Source organism: Styela clava, chromosome 5 (genome assembly GCF_964204865.1).
Source record: "Styela clava chromosome 5, kaStyClav1.hap1.2, whole genome shotgun sequence".
NCBI classification, from domain to species: domain Eukaryota; kingdom Metazoa; phylum Chordata; class Ascidiacea; order Stolidobranchia; family Styelidae; genus Styela; species Styela clava.
In genome coordinates this window covers 88232-95424 of record NC_135254.1, presented here as the reverse complement: position 1 = coordinate 95424, position 7193 = coordinate 88232, and the positions used below count along the sequence as shown (strand labels likewise).

Here is a 7193-nt window from a genome sequence, read left to right as displayed (position 1 = left end):
TCAGACACTGTTAGTTTTTCTCACTCTAGCAATATAAAAAATTTTCTCGCCGCAGGACGATTTCTGAGTTAGGCTTCTTTATGTACCATTCATCCAACAATTGCAGTGTAGGAGACGGGCCTCCAATATAGTATAAACATTTCTCTTTTCATCATTTTGTTTAACCCAGGGACCTGCTCCGCTTCTTCAATATTGATACTCTTGTCTGATTTCAGACGTAAACGAATACGTCATTTTTATCTTTAAACTTTGAACAAACAAATGAATATATTTCAGACGTCGTCGAATTAAATAAGAATTCATTATGAGCTTAGGTAAATCTACTTCCATTACCTGTGTGCGTGTAAAATCCAATTCCATCAGCCTATCATGAAAGTTCAGGAACACATCCGGCTATCGAAGAAGCAATCTGACCGATGCCACCAATATAACTACTTTTCGTACATATTTAGTCAACTGCTTCGGATACATAAACTTCTCTTAAGTATGCGATACGATACCTTCTAGTCACTGATACTTACGATAACCGTCCTTCCAATCACCGATACCTGCCCATCTAGTCACTGATATATGCGATACCTATCCTTCCATTCATTGATACGTGTGATACCTATCCTTCCACACTTGTCTGTTCCTTTCTAGATTTAAAAAAAGCATTTGACACTGTTGACCACGGCATTCATATTCAAAAACTAAGGCATTACGGTTTTCGAGGTGCAGCCGGTAATTTAATATGTGATTACCTGCGTGGTAGATACCAATTTGTGGAGGTAGATTCCCATAGGTCTCCAATGTTGCCTATTCAAGGTTCTCTGTTAGGACCTCTTGAATTTCTAATATATGTCAATGGTTTGTCGAATTCCTCTAATCTTCTAAGCAAACTGTTTGCTGACGATGCTTGCCTACCCAGTATTGCGAAGGATTCGATTACTCTCCAAACCATTATGAACTCTGAAATGAATGAAATACACAATTAGATGACCTGCAACAAACTTCCGATTAACATTGAAAAATCTAAAGTGATGTTATTTAACCCAAAAGCTCGATCTGGATATGTAAACCTTTCAATTAAAATTAAGGGTATATCTTTAGAAGTTGTCTACTCTTAAAAATATCTCGGACAATCAACTAAAATGGAATACGTATAATTGCATAAAAAATTGTCACGATCACCCTGGATTCTGAGAAAACTGAGACAATATATTCAGGACTCAACATTGCGAACCATATACTTTTCCATTTTCCAGTCCCATATCCAATATGCTATATCTGCGTGGGGCTCTGCAGCCTAAACAAACTTGCATAAATTGGAAGTGTTACAAAATAGGGCTGTTAGAATCCTTTCTAGAGCCCATGTTTGTTCTAATTTAAATACCGTATACAACAAAACAAAAGTGCTAAAATTGTCCGACATCCACGGACTAGAGGTCTCTAAAATCATGCATCAATTCCAAAACAATCGATTGTCAGCAGCCTTTGACACTTACTTTCTTACGCTTAGATCGGTGTATGAACATCACACTCGCTCCACCGCTAAGTCATATTTTTTGTACCTCGTTTTTTCTCAAGCAAATCCCAAATCAAGACCCTTGCAAGTACAGGGTACCGGTAACATGCTAGAGTTAACAATACAAGTCTCTTCCTGTCATAAAAGTAATTTGTTACTTGTACAGTTGACACTATATTACAAGATATGTGTGCTCTTTTACATTCAGTCTGCCTCAACCTTGACAACCATATGCACACAATCCAACACTCTATGCTCTTTTCTATACCCTAGCCTTAGTTGCCTCGCCATGACAACACTGAGACTATTTTGCACTATAATTTCCATGGTTACGTAGACTGTGGTGCTTGTAGTCTACCTTCTTTCGTTTGAAAAGACTACTGCTTGGTTTGTACCAGATCGCCTTGACTTACATGTTGCTTTTTTATTTTACTTATTAAATAACATAATTATTTTGTTCATACTTTATTGTATTTACCACGTTTCGTTAGATTTTCTCAGGGTGCCGCCGCTCGTTAACCAGTTTTGGTTTTTGGCGCCAAAATAATTTTTTAATATTTTCTTTAAAATTGTGTATGTAGAGTTCGTATTTTTCAGTATGGTGAAAAAATATATTACTGATTACTGATTAGGTATAAAAACCACGATCTCCTCTTACCTTTCTGCTGCTGCCACATCTTCCAGTTGATATTGTGTCAGCATTTTGTTTTCCTGGCATTGTCAGCTAAACACTGAACCGACAATATGCTGTTGGGTCTTTAGAACCTAAAAGGATAATTTTTTGAATTTCTTTTTGTGGCTTGCATTAAAATGAGGACATGCGTACCCATATAGGGCGATTGGGAACAACTAACAAGTCCGGCCTGACTGCGGGGCATGGATCGATATTAATATCAAAGTTCGGATGCGTGGTGGGGTGTTGCAAAAAGCATGAGATTCACTCAAGTCGATGGTATCAAAAAAACCGAAAACACGTAACATTCGAGTTTTATGGAGTTTTCAGAACTATCATTACTCACATTTTTTTAAAAGTTCGACAAGGTCCCAGGTTTATTCAGCGTCCAATGTAATATGAAACGATGATCGGAAACTATTAGAGATACCACGTATTCACAAATCCCAAAAGTAATAAATAAATTACTTCTAATATCTTTCGTTTGAGGCTAAGCCAAATGCAAGCTGATTATATACATGATTCTCGAGCTCCATCTCGCGGATATGCGTCATCGGAAGATAGCGATATTTCGTTTTGTCGCGCATGACCGCTAAAATGAAAAAAAGAGATTTTGTGAAATTCCACGATTTGAACTACTATCCTTTTTTAAACTACTTTTTTCCAGACTTTGGAAATAACAGTATTTTTTAAAACTGAGACGAATGAGATTTTGACCCAAACAAATAATCAATTGAGCACCTAAATAAATGATACCGTGTTTCCCCGATAATAAGACTCGGTTCGATTTCATTTTTTTCTCGAAAAATACCACTAGGGCGGCTTATTTTTGGACGTTTGGACGTTTTTTATTTTCATTTATCAAAAACAAAATTACAAAGTGGAGAATTACGAGATTTCCAAATACCGTATATGCTCGTTTTATCGCCCGATCTTGATTAAGAGCCCATTTGAATAGCCGCCCGTGTGAACAGAACATAAAAATAAATAAGGGCCGGTGCTTGAATACCCGCCCGATGTAAAAGCTGATTTTTCAGTGGTAGGGAACAATAGGAAATAAAAAGCGCTTTTGTCACAACGCTGTTAAATTTTAAGTGCCGGTAGATATCACTCACGCTTTAGGCGACCAAGTACATAACAGATAGCACTGATTACGCAACACCATGGTTCTCAAACTGAGCGTCACAACAAGTGCGTCGTTTCAATATTGATAGGGCGTCGCAAAACTTTTCTTCTTTTGCGGATTTGTACCTGCGGTGCGTAGAAAAAGTCAAAACTTTCGTTATTTTAAATCATAATTGAGAACTGGAAATAACAATATATTATTTATTGTAACGATCGCCTGTAACAAGCGCCCGTGCTTGTTTAAGGGGCCGGTTATTGAGTTGGTTGATAAAATATGGGCCCGGGCTACAAAACGAGCAAATACGGTATACAGAATATGAAAACCGATATCCATTTACTACTAAATAACACGTTTTACGGGAAAACACGTTAATATAAAACGAAATGTTACGGCTTATCTAGTTGGACCCTTGAAGAAAGGGAAGTGGAAATTAGCAAAAGTATGCAGGTTGCTTGGAATTAGGCGCGTAATCCGATTACGGAAATACGATTTTGAAATAAATAACTGTAATCGGATGCAAATACGGCCAAACCCCTCCAATCAAATAACACAAATATAATATAATTAAAAAAAAATGTGGCAAGAAGGCATACTAGGCCGGGACTTCGAAATGTAAAATTTAATGTTAATATTCGCTGGCTTCCAGAACCTCCAAACGAGCCAACCGGGTTGGATGAAATTACGCTTATAGTTAACAATGGCAACTAACTGGCCTTGTTCGGAGAAATAGCGCGAGCATGCGTCATTTCAAAACATTCTGAATGTTTGGAAGCGGAAATGGGAAAGTTTGAATCAGATTAAAAAGTGAATAAATTCCTGTATAGAGTGTGCTGCAAATTAAAATTGGAATGTAGGCGAACGGTATACGAAACTAATAAATAGAATTATAGCATTTGGTCTTTCGAAATTTCCAAGTTTCGGAAAATCTTCCAGTGGAGATATTGCTTCGACTAACGAAACATACCTCTACACACGGAAGGCCGAAAAAAACGTGTGCAGGGATATTTGATTAATTTATATTAAACGAAAAAGCAAAACATTAAATAGAAGACCGAAAAGCGAAAAAAAAAGTAAATCATAATTTTGAATTTACCATGTGCGTGCTCGTTTTCGTACATTACGTCCCCCCCCCCCCCCATTCACCAGTCTTCGCTTATCCTATATTCGGTCAACGCCAAAGACAAACCAACATACCGTTTTTATTCGTTATTTCTCGATTCCTTCTTCTTTCCATGTGTACATTTTCCCATTTATTATGCAGTAATCTAATTTGTGCATATATTTGTGGCGGGTTCCAATCATTATTTATAATTTATATAAATATTATTCCCGAGTTTTGTGGGGGATTAGAACGCATTACGGCATTTATAGGTAACATGAGCCCCTACTTACAAAACTTTCTACCGACAAAGGTTATTATCCTCTGCTAACAAAACGGCCTCCGGAGCGAATCAATTTCGCAAGTAGAAGTCCTACTGTAATCCATCCATGCATTTGTTATTTAAGACATTACAAAAGTCATTGATTTCTACGGAACCCACCACCAAGGAAGCGTTGCTATCTGATTTGTGTTTTGCTAACAGCTCATCTGTGGGGAACATGAAAATAAATACTCTAAATAAACTTTCAGGTAATACGCCCTCGACATTATGTTTGTTTTGCTACGTCTTCCCCAGCGCGCGATAAAGCTTTCGAATTCTAAACAGTCAAGTCAACAGCATTCTTAAACAAAACAATTGCGCACAGTAATGAGCAACGACTCTGCAATATTCAGTCGAAATAAGAGCATTCACTGGGTAATAACAAGCAAGTCTCTTCTGATTGCTGGCCACGAATTCAATCAAAATATCAGACCTTAGCAAGGCGGTATGGTATCATGGTATCATCATTGCAAATGGCAGTATATGATACTGGATGAAATTTATTAATTCGAGTCGATATGAGTTTCAAACATTGCAAAAACCGTCGTTGTTCGCGCGCGATTATGTTATGTACATGTCGTATTTCATGCAATAAACAACAAATTCATCGCTAATCCAAGCCTAACCTCAGTATCTGGCAAACGGCTAGAGAACGACACATATATGCGAACCCAAAAGTACTGAAATTACGTCTGATCTCTCTCATTTGACAAAATGAATTATCAGCCGATGTACAGTCTACACCAGGGTTGGCCAACCTATGGCGCATGCGCCAAACGTGGCGCATTGCATTATTAGAGGTGGCGCATTGCATCTTTTCATGCCAAAATTGTTAATTGCACTTGGCTTCTACACGCCAAGCCGTTTTTTTTGCGATTTACATGGTGACTTTTGATTGTACCTAAAATCTATCCTCCTTACTCCACGTCGCCGACTTACGGCTTGTTGGAATTAGAAACAACAGGCGATTATCGACGTTAGCTTTTGGACGGACTTTATGACATTCATTCTAGACTTTTAGCAAAAATTAGTAAAATTTACTATTTTTAGTTGACGTTACTAGCCATCTCAATGATCTAAATTTGAGACTGCAAGGCAAAAGCAAACTATTTCCAAGCTTAGTAAATGACATTATCGCATTCAAGATGAAGTTGAAACTTTTCGTTTCCCAGTTGGAAAAAGAGGATTTGTCCCAATTTTTCCTCACATAAAGAACACCGTGAATGTGCTGCTGGTAATGGCAATTTGGCAATATACACAGAAAAAATCAAGTTATTGCGAGAGTCATTTGAAAGTCGTTTTCATGATATTTCAAAAGAAGTTGACTCTATACTTGCTTTTATAAACCCATTTTCACTTAGTGAACTAACCATAATGAAGATGCCAAGCAATATACAATTGGAACTAATTGACTTGAAAACTCATCCATCATTGAAAATTAAATTTGATGAGCTTTCTTCAGTCCCAAGTTCATCTGACATGATCAAGTTCTGGCAATCGTTACCCCGTGAAAATTTTCCAGAACTGAGAAAATTTGCCCAGGGTTTTAGCCTATATGTCGTTTCGGAACGACATATAGATGTGAACAAACATTTTCTGCCATGAAACTAATTAAAAGCAAAGAGAGGTCAAGACTTACAGATTTAAATTTGATGAATGCACTGCTCCTCTCAGTAACAAACTTAACTCCAAGAATAAAAAAACTGGTGAAAGTAAAACAGCAGCAAAAGTCTCATTAAGGCGGTACTTAAATAAAATTGATCAGTTTTATTTATTATACTTCCTTGCTTAATTTCTATTCATGTGAAGTTGTAAATTGTAAAAACTACATATACGTGTGTATATATGTGCGTGTATTATAAATTTAGAAGCGGACATTAGGCGTGGGAATACAAGAGATTTACGGCGCATCTGAAACATTATGTTTAAAACGTGGCGCATGGTATGTGAAAGGTTGGCCACCCCTGGTCTACACTTTAACCTCGAGCTCCATCTTGCGGATACCTTACACACATAATGAAGCGAAATTTCAATTCGTTGCCACCACCCCGTTACATAGCGCGAAGACTAATTTTATAAAGTCGGAATTGATTCTATCTTGCGATACGCTTAATATAGCCAGAGTATAATTAAGTTGATAATGTCAAGATTCATTGGCTTAAAATCAGCATTTGCACTCTACAGGCGGATATAATACATTGGAGATTTGAATTCCGCGCTCATTGCATTCAGTTCCCTGGAACTGTCGAATGAATGGATACGCTATATCGATGCATACCATCAATAAAGTGCTGTTTCCGACACTTGAAATGAAGATAATTAAGCGTTAGGATTGGTTTCTACAACAGTATATATGACTTTTCAAAATGAAGTTAATATCATTCAAGCATGCATCCCGTCTCAAATATCAATAATTGTCGATTTATTTATATTTCTCGCTATTACGAGACGAATAAACATACAAAA

The 7193-nt window shown here is 37.2% G+C and overlaps 1 long non-coding RNA gene across 2 annotated transcripts; it reads right to left on the bottom strand.

Moving 5' to 3' along the window:
• Positions 1-330: 330 nt before the first annotated feature.
• LOC144422688 (uncharacterized) lies at positions 331-4871 on the bottom strand. Of its 2 annotated transcripts, XR_013475319.1 has the most exons (4): positions 4501-4871; positions 2166-2272; positions 744-951; positions 331-638 (listed from the first exon to the last, which is right to left on the bottom strand). It is a non-coding gene; the product is annotated as an uncharacterized LOC144422688 (long non-coding RNA). The 2 variants fall into 2 exon arrangements; XR_013475320.1 differs by having other exon boundaries at positions 331-951.
• Positions 4872-7193: the final 2322 nt, after the last annotated feature.